This window comes from Schistocerca nitens, chromosome 11 (assembly GCF_023898315.1).
Source record: "Schistocerca nitens isolate TAMUIC-IGC-003100 chromosome 11, iqSchNite1.1, whole genome shotgun sequence".
Classification (NCBI taxonomy): Eukaryota; Metazoa; Arthropoda; class Insecta; order Orthoptera; family Acrididae; genus Schistocerca; species Schistocerca nitens.
Genome location: NC_064624.1, coordinates 163,942,650 through 163,960,130, shown reverse-complemented (window position 1 = coordinate 163,960,130; position 17,481 = coordinate 163,942,650).

The window sequence follows — 17,481 nt, the reverse complement described above, 5'->3', positions numbered from 1 at the left end:
TAATGAAAATTCACAACATTTTTTTGCAATTTTTTATTTATATATTCAAAAATATACAGTTTTTTGGAAAAAGGCTGTGTTAAATTATGCAGAAGGTACTGTGTAAAATTTACTGAAAGTTTGAAACAAATATGTTTGGAAGATCCTTAGAAGACATGTAATTAGTATGAGAAAATAAAAGTTTTGGGTATCGAGCGACAAAGATTGGATTAACTTTTTAGTGCATTCCAGGTCCATAGGGTGGATTATCTTCATCCTCTGCAAACTCCTCCTCCAGCTTCCTCTTGTTCCTCCTCCTGTTTATTCTTGCTTGTATTTCTAGACTCTTTACAGCCCTGTCTGCAGCCCGAAGGCGTTCCTTGTCTAAAGCAAGCATCGCTCGTACCATGTTAGAACCTATCTTCATTCCCATATTTCTAAATACCTTGCACCTTACAATGTTGCCATCATTGAAAGTCGCAACAGCATCATACACACCAAAGTGAAGTGTTTCTATTCCAACAAATACAGTCTTGGGGATTCTCGACCATATAACACTATTTACACTTTCATTGGGGTTTTGAGTTTTTCCGTGAATACACTTTTTCAACAGTTCAGGTGCTGGTAAGTCTCTGAAAATAGGTTTTATCACCTCCATTATTGCATGAGGCAGACTATGCTTATGAGTGTACACTTCACCAGTTAGCAATCCTTTGTTATATTTATACCAACTGTCTTCTTCTTTGGGACACAAGCTATGTTGGGGATTTTCATCGTCTTTATTGTTTACAGTAATAACACATACCTTTGGCTTTCCAACATTTCTCCTTTTCTTAAAAGCCTTCAGAGGATTTCTAATAACTTTACTTTTACTCATTATTATACTTCAACAAAACAGAGACTCAAGAAACAGAATTAATTACGAATATTTTCGAGATAACGACAGAGTAAATAAACATGAAACAATCGACAATCACACCAGCGATATATATTGAACCATCACAGGTTAGCCACAACACATACTTTATCTCACATCACTAAAATGTACCCGATGAACACGGACGTTAATAATAACACCATTTGACAGCAGTTTAACAGCGCCACAGTGGGTCACGCCCATGTAGAACACATTTCAAAAAAAATTTAAAATAGTTGTAGTCTTCGGAATTGAATAAATTATATATCTATTAAAAGGTAATCGTCTGCAGATTCAGAAAACGCAAAAAAAGTAAAAATTGAACTTTTCATGATTTTGAGCCTTTCCGGAGCCCCTTAACATCGGAGATCATCAGTCCCCTAGAACTTAGAACTACTTAAACCTAACTAACCAAAGGACACCACACACATCCATGCCAGAGGCAGGATTCGAACCTGCGACCGTAGCAGTCGCGCAGTTCCGGACTGAAGTGCCTAGAACCGCTCGGCGGCCGACGACTTATCCCGTTACAGCACTTTATTTATTTATGAGAGACGGTTGCAAATGAGCAATTCAATCGCTGTTCACACATTAGAATAATAGGTTTTCATCAGTTTGAAAACAAGACGGCAACATTCAAATGAACCACGAAAATTAATGAAGAATTACATGACGAACAAACAAAATACATCGTAATAAAGTGACAATTTTTTTCGCTAGGGATTATCAGCCTTGGAGACAGTACCAGCAGATATCACTAGACGTCGTGCCGAATGAGAGCTCCAGAACTGGGCAGAATCATGATTGCTATCTTTTAAATTTTTTCAGTTACTGTTGTTGCACTGACATGCATCCTAGAAGATATATCAGTCCGTGTTTCACAGTTATTTCTATTATTGAAATCAATCGAAAGCGTAAGTTAGTTCAAGCCAGATTAATTATTGTCCAAGCAAATGGTTCAAATGGCTCTGAGCATTATGGGACTTAACACCTGTGGTCATCAGTCCCCTAGAACTTAGAACTACTTAAACCTAACTAACCTAAGGACATCACACACACCCATGCCCGAGGCAGGATTCGAAACTGCGACCGTAGCAGTCACGCGGTTCCGGACTGAGCGCCTAGAACCGCTAGACCACCGCGGCCGGCATCTAAGCCTAGGGACCGATGACCTCAGCAGTTTAGTCCCATGTTGTTGTTGTTGTGGTCTTCAGTCCTGAGACTGGTTTGATGCAGCTCTCCATGCTACTCTATCCTGTGCAAGCTTCTTCATCTCCCAGTACCTACTGCAGCCTACATCCTTCTGAATCTGTTTAGTGTATTCATCTCATGGTCTCCCTCTACGATTTTTACCCTCCACGCTGCCCTCCAATACTAAATTGGTGATCCCTTGATGCCTCAGAACATGTCCTACCAACCGATCCCTTCTTCTAGTCAAGTTGTTCCACAAACTCCTCTTCTCCCCAATCCTATTCATTACCTCCTCATTAGTTACGTGATATACCCATCTAATCTTCAGCATTCTTCTGTAGCACCACATTTCGAAAGCTTCTATTCTCTTTTTGTCTAAACTATTTATTGTCCACATTTCACTTCCATGCATGGCTACATTCCATACAAATACTTTCACAAACGACTTCCTGACACTTAAATCTATACTCGATGTTAACAAATTTTTCTTCTTCAGAAACGCTTTCCTTGCCATTGCCAGTCTACATTTTATATCCTCTCTACTTCGACCATCATCAGTTATTTTGCTCCCCAAATAGCAAAACTCCTTTACTACTTTAAGTGTCTCATTTCCTAATCTAATTCCCTCAGCATCACCCGACTTAATTCGACTTATCCTCGATTTGCTTTTGTTGATGTTCATCTTATATCCTCCTTTCAAGACAATGTCCATTCAGTTCAACTGCTCTTCCAAGTCCTTTGCTGTTTCTGACAGAATTACAATGTCATCGGCGAACCTCAAAGTTTTTACTTCTTCTCCATGAATTTTAATACCTACTCCGAATTTTTCTTTTGTTTCCTTTACTGCTTGCTCAATATACAGATTGAATAACATCGGGGAGAGGCTACAACCCTGTCTCACTCCTTTCCCAACCACTGCTTCCCTTTCATGCCCCACGACTCTTATAACTGCCATCTGCTTTCTGTAGAAACTGTAAATAGCCATTCGCTCCCTGTATTTTACCCCTGCCACCTTTAGAATTTGAAAGAGAGTATTCCAGTCAACATTGTCAAAAGCTTTCTCTAAGTCTACAAATGCTAGAAACGTAGGTTTTCCTTTCCTTAATCTTTCTTCTAAGATAAGTCGTAAGGTTAGTATTACCTCACGTGTTCCAACATTTCTACGGAATCCAAACTGATCTTCCCCGAGGTCCGCTTCTACCAGTTTTTCCATTCGTCTGTAAAGAATCAAAGTCCCATAGAACCTTAAAAATAAGTAGATAAAACTCACTAGATCGTAGGTCGATCACTAGAACGAACGGAATCCGAGATTTCCCGAACTGTAACACAAGCTGTTCGAACAGTTCGAGTCTTTTTTAAGCACAGCCCTAGTGGTAGAATGCCTGACTCACTCATTAAAGCGGCGTTCACACAACAGCTAGTGGCATACTGCAGTTGCATGTATGAACGCCCTGGTTTTAGAAGTTCAACTTAAAGAGACGCAACGTTTGTATTTTGTTGCGCCACTTTCCCACTACCACCGCTCCCTGGCGGCAGTATTGTGAGACACGAGCGTTCTGCCGCAGTTTTCGTGCAGTAATTTCTGCTGTACTCCATTCGATTTCAGTGTGTTTTTGTTTTATTTCTGAAAAAAGTGAAAACAATGGTCGGCAGATACACTTTCGCAGCTTCTAGAATAAGAACAGCAACCTATGTTTGATTTTCTGCAGCTGCGTGTGTGTGTGTGTGTGTGTGTGTGTGTGTGTGTGTGTGTGTGTGTGTGTGTGTGTGTGTTGCAGTATTTGCAAACCAATGACATACCCCACAGAGGAATAAACAAATAAAGTTAATATACGTAAGCAGAAAAGCGAGTCGTACAAACTTCGTAATTTGTCAGACCAAGCATTGTATAAATTGTGTGGATTATATGCAGGAAATAGCTCCAGAGTGTGATTTATCTGGTGTTAAACTAAAAATTAGTTATTAGAAATGCCTATATCAACGAAGACAAGAAGATTCTAAAACTCTGAAGAGAAGCATGTCTGCAGATGACATTTACATGTCAGCTGTTGGTTAGTTTGCCATTACAGACAGCATTTTCGTCTGAGTGTTATTTCTTTTATAAATGCGTCTGTTTCCCTTGATTTATCCCTGTGCGAAATCCATTTTGGATCCAGCATTCGGGTTTCGCCTTCCTTGTATTTGTCACAGCTCTAACCTGCACTATAACATTCATACCTGCCCGTATGATTTCAATTGACGCCATACTGAAAGCTGTGCAGCTAGGTAGAATTTGTGGCACCGTGTGTGAACGGTACATCCGGTCTGCTGAGCGCTGTTGGCAAGCGGGCTGCACTCAGCCCTTGTGAGGCAAACTGAGGAGCTGCTTGACTGAGGTGTAGCGGCTCCGGTCTCGGAAACTGACATACGGCAGGGAGAACAGTGTGCTGACCACATGGCCCTCCATATCAGCATCCATTGACGCCTGTCACTGAAAGACCTGAGTCGAAACAAGGTCCCCGGAGTAGACAACATTCCATTGGAACTACTGACGGCCTTGGGAGAGCCGGTCCTGACAAAACTCTACCATCTGGTGAGCAAGATGTATGAAACAGGCGAAATACCCTCAGACTTCAAGAAGAATATAATAATTCCAATCCCAAAGAAAGCAGATGTTGACAGATGTGAGAATTACCGATCAGTCAGTTTAATAAGTCACAGCTGCAAAATACTAACACGAATTCTTTACAGACGAATGGAAAAACTAGTAGAAGCCGACCTCGGGGAAGATCAGTTTGGATTCCGTAGAAATACTGGAACACGTGAGGCAATACTGACCTTACGAGCCGGCCGAAGTGGCCGTGCGGTTAAAGGCGCTGCAGCCTGGAACCGCAAGACCCCTACGGTCGCAGGTTCGAATCCTGCCTCGGGCATGGATGTTTGTGATGTCCTTAGGTTAGTTAGGTTTAACTAGTTCTAAGTTCTAGGGGACTAATGACCTCAGCAGTTGAGTCCCACAGTGCTCAGAGCCATTTGAACCATATTTGACCTTACGACTTATCTTAGAAGAAAGATTAAGGAAAGGCAAACCTACGTTTCTAGCATTTGTAGACTTACAGAAAGCTTTTGACAATGTTGACTGGAATACTCTCTTTCAAATTCTGAAGGTGGCAGGGGTAAAATACAAGGAGCGAAAGGCTATTTACAGTTTGTTCAGAAAGCAGATGGCAGTTATAAGAGTCGAGGGACATGAAAGGCAAGCAGTGGTTGGGAAGGGAGTAAGACAGGGTTGTAGCCTCTCCCCGATGTTATTCAATCTGTATATTGAGCAAGCAGTAAAGGAAACAAAAGAAAAATTCGGAGTAGGTATTAAAATCCATGGAGAAGAAATAAAAACTTTGAGGTTCGCCGATGACATTGTAATTCTGTCAGGGACAGCAAAGGACTTGGAAGAGCAGTTGAACGGAATGGATGGTGTCTTGAAGGGAGGATATAAGATGAACATCAACAAAAGCAAAACGAGGATAATGGAATGTAGTCGAATTAAGTCGGGTGATGTTGAGGGTATTAGGTTAGGAAATGAGACGCTTAAAGTAGTAAATGAGTTTTGCTATTTGGGGAGCAAAATAACTGATGATGGTCGAAGTAGAGAGGATATAAAATGTAGACTGGCAATGGCAAGGAAAGCGTTTCTGAAGAAGAGAAATTTGTTAACATCGAGTATAGATTTAAGTGTGAGGAAGTCATTTCTGAAAGTATTTGTATGGAGTGTAGCCATGTATGGAAGTGAAACATGGACGGTAAATAGTTTGGACAAGAAGAGAATAGAAACTTTCGAAATGTGGTGCTACAGAAGAATGCTGAAGATTAGATGGGTAGATCACATAACTAATGAGGAGGTACTGAATAGGATTGGGGAGAAGAGGAGTTTGTGGCACAACTTGACCAGAAGAAGGGATCGGTTGGTAGGACATGTTCTGAGGCATCAAGGGATCACCAATTTAGTATTGGAGGGCAGCGTGGAGGGTAAAAATCGTAGAGGGAGACCAAGAGATGAATACACTAAGCAGACTCAGAAGGATGTAGGTTGCAGTAGGTACTGGGAGAAGAAGAAGCTTGCACAGGATAGAGTAGCATGGAGAGCTGCATCAAACCAGTCTCAGGACTGAAGACCACAACAACGACAATGACGCCTGTGGCCTGAGGATGACACGGTGGCCGGTCGGTACCGTTGGGCCTTCCAAGGCCTGTCCGGACGGAGTGTGAACAGTAGCTCGCGATGCCACTAGAGCAAGCCACAAACTGTGGCGCCACATTAGATGTGTTTGTGGGCCCAGCTTAACTTCTCTCAGAATGCTACTGGGAAAACATAATGTTACTGGTAACCAAAGACCACATTACTTGACAGCAAATCTTGGTGCCAGTTGTCTAAGCCAATCGGTTACTCTCGGCTAGCCACACGTCTGCAGCTCGTAGCACTTCCTGGTGGCAAACAGTGAAAGCATACATTCTCCTTTTAGAACAAAGTTCTGTTTGATTCATTCTGCGCGAAATTAAAAATTGTATGTTAACTACCTAGACCGCTTATGCAGTTTTCAGGACCTTCAGCTTACTGTAATGAAGGACTTTACACAAAATTCCTCGGAAATACATCCCACAATAACAGTACGTTCTCCCCAAACTACGAGTAATTTTTAACGACAGAAGTGTTGCAGTTCTTATTGCCTTAACTGATCAATAATATACATTTTAGACTGCCAAGGACTAGACGGATAGATCGGTCAGAATAGGATGTTTATCGCCGATGCCTGCACAAACCTCATGGCCGCTGGTTTCCCTGGGTCTGTCTTCAAGGCATACTCAGCTGGACAAAATGGATTCCAGTCCCAGGCTGGCACAAATTCTCATCTGTCACAAACAGTTGACGTCAATCTGGATTCACAAAATAAGATATAATTTCGAAATATTTCAAACATTTTATAGTGCATATTTTCAGTAGTAGTGACCTAGTAAACTTTCTTACTAACGGCGTCTTGGATGAAGAAATTACCAGTAAGGCGCAAATTGGCTACGAAGTCTTTCGCGACGTATTTCTTGAGTAAAAATCTCTCGGTGTACATGCCGCGTCAATTCAGGATAAAACTCCAAGCTTTCGACCACTACCTCCATGGTCGTCGTCAGGGCTAAAACTGACTGTCGTGAACTAGTTTTTTTTTTTTTTCTTTATTGTGATTTCATTCCCCTGCCCCATACGGGCGTGTCGTGAACTAGCGAGGTTCCCACTTTTATATGCAAAGGACGGCTTCTGATTGGCTGGAATACGTCAGCGATATGGCGTGTAGTGAAGTGGTGCCCTCCACTTCCATAGATGTAGTTGCTATCCCGCGTTGCTTGCAGCGCCATCCCTTGAATCAGGAGGTAAAGTGCGAGAAGTTTTTCTCTGCGATTTTTCTTTATCCAGTGCACTCTTCCAAGTGTTGCTAAGTGCATAGCCGTTGTCTCTATTAAAGTTATTATCGCCGAGTCTAATTTCGACTGCTTCCCGGATCACAGAGTCCCAGTAATTCGATGCGTGGGCTATTACTCTGGTTTCTTCAAATAAAATCTTATGCTTGTTAAGCAGGCTATGTTCAGCCACCGCTGATTTTTCGAAATACCTGTATTTCAGGTGGCGTTGGTGCTCGATGCAGCGGTCGGCAACGGTTCTTACAGACTGGCCCACGTAATTCTTGCCGCATTCGCAAGGAATAGTATAAATTGCCGGCACTCTTAAGCCGAGACTATCTTTGACTGGTCTCAAAATTTCCTTAATTTTCCTAGGTGGTCAGAAAACTGGTTTTATTCCTTGCCTCTTCAGGACTCTGGCTATCTTGCTCGTTGTAGCACCGCAAAAAGGAAGCCGCGCTATGTGTTGGTCCTCTTCTTGTATGTGGCCGGCATCGTGTCTTACTTTCTTGGACAATACTGATTTAATTTCACCGGCAGAATAACCATTCCTCTTGAAAACAGTCGTCAAATGGTTAATCTCGGGACCGAGGTGGTCCTTGTCGGAAATAGTCCTGGCTCTGTGTACTAAAGTATTCAGCATAGCTCTCTTCTGAGACGGATGATGGAAGCTATGGCTATGCAGATATAAGTCTGTATGGGTTGGCTTCCTGTACACAGAATGTCCCAGTCGTCCATCCGGCTTTCGCTCTAAACGCGGGATAGCAACTACATCTATGGAAGTAGAGGGCACCACTTCACTACACGCCATATCGCTGACGTATTCCAGCCAATCAGAAGCCGTCCTTTGCATATAAAAGTGGGAACCTCGCTAGTTCACGACAGTCAGTTTTAGCCCTGACGACGACCATGGAGGTAGTGGTCGAAAGCTTGGAGTTTTATCCTGAATTGACGCGGCATGTACACAGAGAGATTTTTACTCAAGGCGCAAATTGTTTTGCAGAAATCCAGGATTATCGACTGTTAAGACTACTTTAGCACTGTGCAGTGGTGGGAGTTTAGAGTAAAAACTGCCTGTTCTGTCTGACTGCTATTAATGTTTTTGCTGATAAATAAGAAGGAAATGAAAATTGTTACAGCTAGACAATGAGATTAAAAAGTACAACCATTTGTCAAAATACATTTTTTTGTGGTGAGAACCATAACGAAGTAGGTGACAGTATGTTACTTTGATACGATTTGCAAACTTATAAATCTCAGAAATGAGATTTCTCGATTACACATACATCAAATGAGATATTATGTAACAGATTGTTCAAAGAGAAGCTTAAAATTTGGTGTGATAGCATAAGAACGTTGTGGAAACATTGTTCTTTCTATAATTTTCTGGGATAGTAAGGTCTGAGGCACTGCAGATTAAAAGTCAGGGAGAACGTTGTTGAAATATAAGTTGTAGTAAGGATTTGTAGATTAAGTAGAAGAGTGTATTCCTTAGTTTCTCAGCTGATTTTCGGTCTACTAAAATAAAGAAAAAAGTTATGGCCATTTGTAAGTAGGATTAACCATCACGAAATTTTTCGTTATCTTGCCTAGGTGAATTAGGCAGTGTAAGCTTGTCACATGTTGCACAACAAACGACAGTTAACGTAAACAAACGTATAATAACCTGCGATCAGAGTAGCATCACATTATTGTGAAACTGAAGTACTAACAAAATGTCAATTTGGTAGTTAGAAAGGCTTTTTAACAGAGAATGCTATATATGCTTTCACTGATCAAATTATTAAATGTTTTGAGTAATCTATCATCACCCATTGGGATACTTTGTGATCTCTCAAAGGCTTTTGACTGTGTGAATCATGAAATTATTCTAGATAAACTTCAGTATTATGGTTTGAGTGGGACAGAGCGGAAATAGTTTACTTCATGTTTAACTGGAAGGATACAGAAGATTGAAACCAACAGTACAGATAGTCTGCAAAAATCAGCAGAGTCCTCTAACTGAGGAGGTATCAAGCATGGTGTCCCACAGGGCTCAGTTTTGGATCCCTGTTTGTTCTTAATATATGTTAATGACTTGCCACTCTATATTCATGAAGATGTAAAGTTAGTTCTTTTTTCTGATGAAGTGTAGTAATTACAACCAACAAACAAGAAACGACTGAGAAAATTGTAAATGTCTTTCAGAAAGTGGTTCTCTGCAAACTGACTCTCACTAAATTTTGAGAAAGTACAGTACATACAATTCTGTACAGGTAATGGCATAACACTATTGATAAATATAGACTTTGAACGGAAGTCTGTTGCTTAGGCAGAATATTCAAAATGTCTGATTGTGTGCACTAATGAGAAACTGAACCGGAAGAAACACATTGATGATCTGCGGAAGTGGTTAGGTTCAGCTACTTATGCTATTAGGGTTATTGCAAATTTTGGTGATAAACATACCGGTAGATTAGCCTACTATGCATGTTTTCATTCACTATTTTCATATGACATGATATTTTGGGGTAATTGGCTAAATGGTTCAAATGGCTCTGAGCACTATGGGACTTAACAGCTATGGTCATCAGTCCCCTAGAACTTAGAACTACTTAAACCTAACTAACCTAAGGACGACACACAACACCCAGTCATCACGAGGCAGAGAAAATCCCTGACCCCGCCGGGAATCGAACCCGGGATGGGGTAATTGATCATTAAAAGTATTCATTGTGCAAAAGCGCGTAATCAGATAAATACGTGGAATGGACCCAAATCATCTTGCAGGTATTTATTTAAGAAACTCGGGATACTCACAGTACCTTCGCAATACATATATTTACTTATGAAATTTGTATTAATTGCCCATCCCACTTCAAAAATAATACCGAAGTGCATAGCTACAACACTAGAAGAAAGGATATTTTCACTATTATGGGGTAAATACGACTATGGCGCAGGAAGGGGCCAATTACGCTACCACAAAAATCTTTGATCATTGCCAAATAGCATTAAAACTATGCCAACCAACAGTTAAAAACAAGTTAAAACAATTTCTGAATGACAACTCATTCTACTCAATTGATGAATTTTAGATATGAAGTAGTAACTGTACAAAATTAATTATAGCGCGTAAAATATAATTATACTATGTAAAAAGACTTATGTTAAATTGACACATGATTACGAAATGTCATGTTCATGATCTATGGAACTAGTAATGTAATGTACATAGCAGACTACTGTAAGCTTTTGCTTTCTGCCACAAGAAAGTGCTCTGAACTGCAGATCAGAGACTAGCCAAGCACACCTATTCGGCCCCAGGATTTGCTGCCCTAGACACAAGTCATTGCTCGTACTCAGAACTTCTGTGATGTAACATACCTATTACTTAAAACTTCTATGTGAAAAATATCCAGTGCACAAACAGAGTATGACACCTCAAATGAAGATCTATAGCACACATCACTTCCATTGAATACCAAAAATAAGCCAGTAACCTCACAATATCTACATTACTAAAAGGCTAACCTGGTTCATGGTTCACTCATGCTTCACGGTGCAAGTCACCAGTTGCAGGTTACCCACCTAACAGCTCCAAAGGGTAACAAAAATTTTATTTCCAGTATTTCTTACATTATTTACCAAATTTAAAAATTTAAAATGCTATCATAATCTAGGCTACTGATTTAGCTCCTCAGACCCAAGCAAAATTTTTCTATTATTTCAGTAATTTTTTGATAGGTGTGTGGCATATGCATGTCATAAATGAGCCATGTAACATCTTGTTGTTGTTGTTGTTGTTGTTGTGGTCTTCAGTCCTGAGACTGGTTTGATGCAGCTCTCCATGCTACTCTATCCTATGCTAACTTCTTCATCTCCCAGTACCTACTACAGCCTACATCCTTCTGAATCTGCTTAGTGTATTCATCTCTTGGTCTCCCTCTACGATTTTTACCCTCTGTGCTGCCCTCCAGTACTAAACTGGTGATCCCTTGATGCCTCAGAACATGTCCTACCAACCGATCCCTTCTTCTAGTCAAGTTGTGCCACAAGCTCCTCTTCTCCCCAATTCTATTCAATACCTCCTCATTAGTTATGTGATCTACCCATCTAATCTTCAGCATTCTTCTGTAGCACCACATTTCAAAAGCTTCTACTCTCTTCTTGTCTAAACTATTTATCGTCCATGTTTCACTTCCATACATGGCTACACTCCATACAAATACTTTCAGAAACGACTTCCTGACACTTAAATCTATACTTGATGTTAACAAATTTCTCTTCTTCAGAAACGCTTTCCTTGCCCTTGCCAGTCTACATTTTATATCCTCTCTACTTCGACCATCATCAGTTATTTTGCTGCCCAAATAGCAGAACTCCTTTACTACTTTAAGTGTCTCATTTCCTAATCTAATTCCCTCAGCACCACCCGACTTAATTCGACTACATTCCATTATCCTCGTTTTGCTTTTGTTGATGTTCAACTTATACCCTCCTTTCCAGACACTGTCCATTCCGTCAACTGCTCTTCCAAGTCCTTTGCTGTCTCTGACAGAATTACAATGTCATCGGCGAACCTCAAAGTTTTTATTTCTTCTCCATGGATTTTAATACCTACTCCGAACTTTCCTTTCGTTTCCTTTACTGCTTGCTCAATATATAGATTGAATAACCGGGGATAGGCTACATCCCTGTCTCACTCCCTTCCCAACCACTGCTTCCCTTTCATGCCCCTCGACTCTTATAACTGCCATCTGCTTTCTGTACAAACTGTAAATAGCCTTTCGCTCCCTGTATTTTACCCCTGCCACCTTTAGAATTTGAAAGAGAGTATTCCAGTCAACATTGTCAAAAGCTTCCTTTAAGTCTACAAAAGCTAGAAACTTGGGTTTGCCTTTCCTTAATCTATCTTCGAAGATAAGTCGTAGGGGTAGTATTGCCTCACGTGCTATCGGTAACAAATCTAGCGACCTGCCTCAGAAATTGCTCGGATGTCTTCCTCCAATCCGACTTGATACGGATCCCAAACACTGCGGCAGTACTCAAGAATAGGTCGTACCAGCGTCCTATATGCAGTCTCCTTTACAGGTGAACCATACTTTCCTAAAATTCTCCCAAGAAGCTGAAGTTGACCATTCGTCTTCCATACCACAGTTTACACCTGCTTGTTCCACCTCATATCACTTTGCGACGTTACGCCCAGATATTCAAACGACATGACTCTGTCGAGCAGCACACTACTGATACTGTATCCGAACATTACAGGTTTGATCCCCCACTCATTCGCATTTTAGTCACCTGAACTGTAGAGATACGCTTGTTTACGCAAAGCTCTCAAATTTTTGAACCCAAAGGCAGATACGCCTTCGCGTGCGTCGGACGAGTTTGGCTTCCCTGTCGATGTTTCCCTTGCAGCCAATGGCAGCCACATTTGAAACGTCCCCTTAGAAAAATTACTGACACACAATATTTTTTGGCGCAACGCAATCTGTCTTTCAAAAATGCCTACAAATTAATGGCCCTGACTAACATTAACCTATACGTTTCACAAATCACTTACCTCACAAAAATCTTGGTTACTCGAACTACTGCAATACAGCTTGCGCCACTACTGCCAGCTAAATAAAAGATTCAAACTACGGACGGCACTAACTACTAATAGGCATAGTTAGCAAATGAAAGATTTTAATACAGAACAAACAATGAATTTACCTTAATAGTCATCAAAAGTCATAATATACGAGGTGCGGCTAGAAAAAAACCGGACTGATGCTGGAAAAAACATTTATTTACAATTATTTACAATTTCATGTTATCTCCTTCAATGTACTCTCCTCCTCGGTCTCTACACCGCTCCATACGAATTTTCCACTGTTCATAGCAATGCTGCAGATCATTTTCGGTAAGTCCATACAGTACTTCCGTCGCTTTTTCTTTTACTGCTTCAACAGTCTCAAATCTAGTTCCTTTCAAAGCTGACTTGACTTTAGGGAAAAGAAAAAAGTCACAGGGGGCCAAATCAGGTGAGTAGGGTGGATGATCTAAGATGGGAATGTTGTGTTTTGCCAAAAACGTCTTCACTGACAACGCACTGTGAGCTGGGGCATTGTCTCGCTGAAGGATCCGTGACTTTTTTCTCCACAAATCGTTCCGTTTTCTCCGTACTCGCTCACGTAGGGTAGCCAGGACGCTAATGTAGTAATGCTGATTCACTGTTTGTCCCTCTGGTACCCAATCAATGTGCACAATCCCTTTGATGTCAAAAAAAAAAAAAACAATCATCATTGCCTTGAATTTCGATTTTGACATTCGTGCTTTTTTTGTCGTGGAGAACCAGGAGTTTTCCAATGCATCGATTGGCGTTTAGTTTCGGGATCGTAAGTAAAAAACCACGATTCATCCCAAGTAATAACATTTTGTAAAAAGGTGGGATCACTTTCAATGTTTTCCAGGATGTCAGAACAAATCATTCTTCGGGGTTCCTTCTGTTCAATTGTGAGACACTTTGGAACCATTTTTGAACACACTTTGTTCATGTTGAAACTTTCATGAAGAATCTGCCTAACACTTTCCTTGTCAACTCCTGTTAACTCAGACACTGCTCTGTTAAACGGCGATCTTGTCGAACAAGTTTACCGATTTTTTCAATGTTTGCATCAGTTTTTGCTGACAATGGTCTGCCAGTGCGAGTGTCATCACTGGTGTCTTCGCGGCCATCTTTAAATCGTTTAAACCACTCAAACACTTGTGTTCGCGATAAACAATCATCGCCGTACACTTGTTGTAACATTACAAACGTTTCACTTGCAGATTTTCCTAGTTTGAAACAAAATTTGATGTTAACACGCTGTTCTTTCTGTACACTCAACATTTTCCGACGCACAGACAAAACGTCACCTACTTAAAACAGACGCCACGGGCAGACTGAGTGCAGGAGGCAGATGAAACTCGAGCAGTAGGCGGAGCGAGAGTCACGTGACAGGCCACGCGACTTTCAGCCTTATTGCATTCGTTTTATTGTTTCACCAGTAATAGTCCGGCTTTTTCTAGCCACACCTCGTATATAGCAGTTCATGACATCCAGTCTTACAAATTTCAGAATTCCGCCATTTCTTTCCCCACATCCACCACTGCTGGCGGCTCACCTCCAACTGCGCAACGCTACGAGCTGTTAACATCCAGCTGCCCAACACTACAATGGCAGACAACAATGCAAACTAGCCACAGACTGCACACAGCACAGCCAGTGATTTTCATACAGAGCGCTACGTGGCGTTACCAATATAAGAACCTAAACAGCCTTCTTACATTGCCTCCATGCTCCCCACAAAAAATTTTACAAATTGTTTTGGGCACTGGCCAATACATATTTGTTAAAATTTTTTCACAATTACAATAACAAAGAATTGAAATGCACACACTTATTGATACAATGTTGGTCAAAAGCCAAAATTTTCTCACGGTCAATAGAGACAGTCCTGATCATCCATCACAGTAATATTGCAGTGTTTTTTTTTTCTCAAAGTCTGAGCAGTAAAAGAAAATGCACACGGAAGTAGTGGATTTCCATGCAATCTTGAAGAAGTAGTGTTGTCCTTCCAACGGAAAGACAGTGCTGACTCTCGACATGCAGACAGGTAATGGGCCACAACAGAGAAAACCCACAGCAGAGTCATTCGAAGTTTTGAAGAATATTGGTAGGTAGGTCATCACAGAGCAGACCCACTGTAGTCCTGGTAGAGATTACGGTATTGGTGGGCCACCAGAGGTGCAGACCCACTGCAGTCCTTGTAGAAATAGTGGTACTGGTGAGTCAGCAAAGGTGTAGACCCACTGTAGTCCTTGTAGAGACGGCCAACAGCCATCTGTTGCGACTGTGCAGGTGCACAATCACCATCGAAGAGTCTTGCGGAGAATATAGCAAGTCCATAACCACCACTTGTGCACTCACAAAGTTTTTCAATTGTCCTGAGAACCAGCAATGCTGTTAACCAGTCCCTTGCTGAATTATCAACACACATCCAGACACTAACAGTCCCTACTTCTCACATATTGTCCATATAATATGACCAACAGAAACGTGTGCAGTGAACTGGAACTTACAAGTTAATAATATGATGAACTGGTGTCAATTACAATTTTATAACATAAGAATACAATTACAAAGGTACAAAATACATCATTAAAGAACATAACAATACAGATAACATTTGTAGTACTAGGGGCTTTACAAAAGAATAGAAATAACATATACATCAGTGTTATAGGAATTATGACATGAGTACATACATAAGAGATCAGAATAACTTTCGAAACATCAACTTCACATATGAGCATTAAAACAGAACAGAATTAATAATGTCTAACATCTTTACAAAGTAAATAACATATTATTAATGCAAATTATATTTGAGGATAACAGTATTCCTTATCATAGTTCATGTAGCTGAGTATTAGAAAAATTCTACAACATAAGTCTTATAAGATAAACATATAAAGACAGGAAGAACATAAATACATAAGGGTACACAAACACATAGTGGGATAACACAAGGAAAGGACAGGATTTGTTTTACTGCAGTATTTTGCAAACAAAACTTTCTTTACTTCTCGGAGATCTCCCTTCGTTCTTCATTATTTCCAAAAAGTCCTCTCTATACCTGCTTTCTGTACTTTTCTCGTATAACCTCTCAGTGCATTTCTTCAAATTCATCGCAACTCATTCTGTTATAGGCTACCCCCTCTTAAGCTAACTTACATCTACTGAGCTCAGATGCATAAACTAAGGGACGAAGCAATGCAGCAGCACAAAACAATTAACACAAACAGCAATGACAAAAAAATGGAAATTTGCAAAGCAAGCTACAGTAAATCTAAATTACCAAGCAATGCAACATTACAACTAATATGAGCCAATGTGCAGCAACAAGAAAAATAAATCAGTAGTAAAACTAGCTTAACAGAGTAATACAAAGTGAAATTTAGTAGCACTATGCCCGGCAAACAGCCGCAGCAAATGCAATAAATTATATCTAAACATGAGAAAGCTCAAGCAGAAAAAATATTACAGTAAAAATGGCCATTTTTAATACCTATGTCACATCTTAACACTAGAGTGATGCATCACTGTAAGTTGCTCTAGCAGACAAGTTACCAAGTCACTGACAAAAATTATGTATGCAATTCCTGTGAAGTGGAAATGTCTTTTTGTGCTCCCTCATTTTTTTGGAGTACATCCATCATTTTGTTGTTTTTGTTGTGGTCTTCAGTCCTGAGACTGGTTTGATGCAGCTCTCCATGCTACTCTATCCTGTGCAAGCTTCTTCATCTCCCAGTACCTACTGCAACCTACATCCTTCTGAATCTGCTTAGTGTATTCATCTCTTGGTCTCCCCCTACGATTTTTACCCTCCACGATGCCCTCCAATACTAAATTGGTGATCCCTTGATGCCTCAGAACATGTCCTACCAACCGATCCCTTCTTCTGGTCAAGTTGTGCCACAAACTTCTCTTCTCCCCAATCCTGTTCAATACTTCCTCATTAGTTATGTGATCTACCCATCTAATCTTCAGCATTCTTCTGTAGCACCACATTTCGAAAGCTTCTATTCTCTTCTTGTCCAAACTATTTACTGTCCATGTTTCAGTTCCATACATGGCTACACTCCATACAAATACTTTCAGAAATGACTTCCTGACACTTAAATCTACACTCGATGTTAACAAATTTCTCTGCTTCAGAAACGCTTTCTTTGCCATTGCCAGTCTACATTTTATATCCTCTCTACTTCGACCATCATCAGTTATTTTGCTCCCCAAATAGCAAAACTCCTTTACTACTTTAAGTGTCTCATTTCCTAATCTAATACCCTCAACATCACCCGACTTAATTCGACTACATTCCATTATCCTCGTTTTACTTTTGTTGATGTTCATCTTATATCCTCCCTTCAAGACACCATCCATTCCATTCAACTGCTCTTCC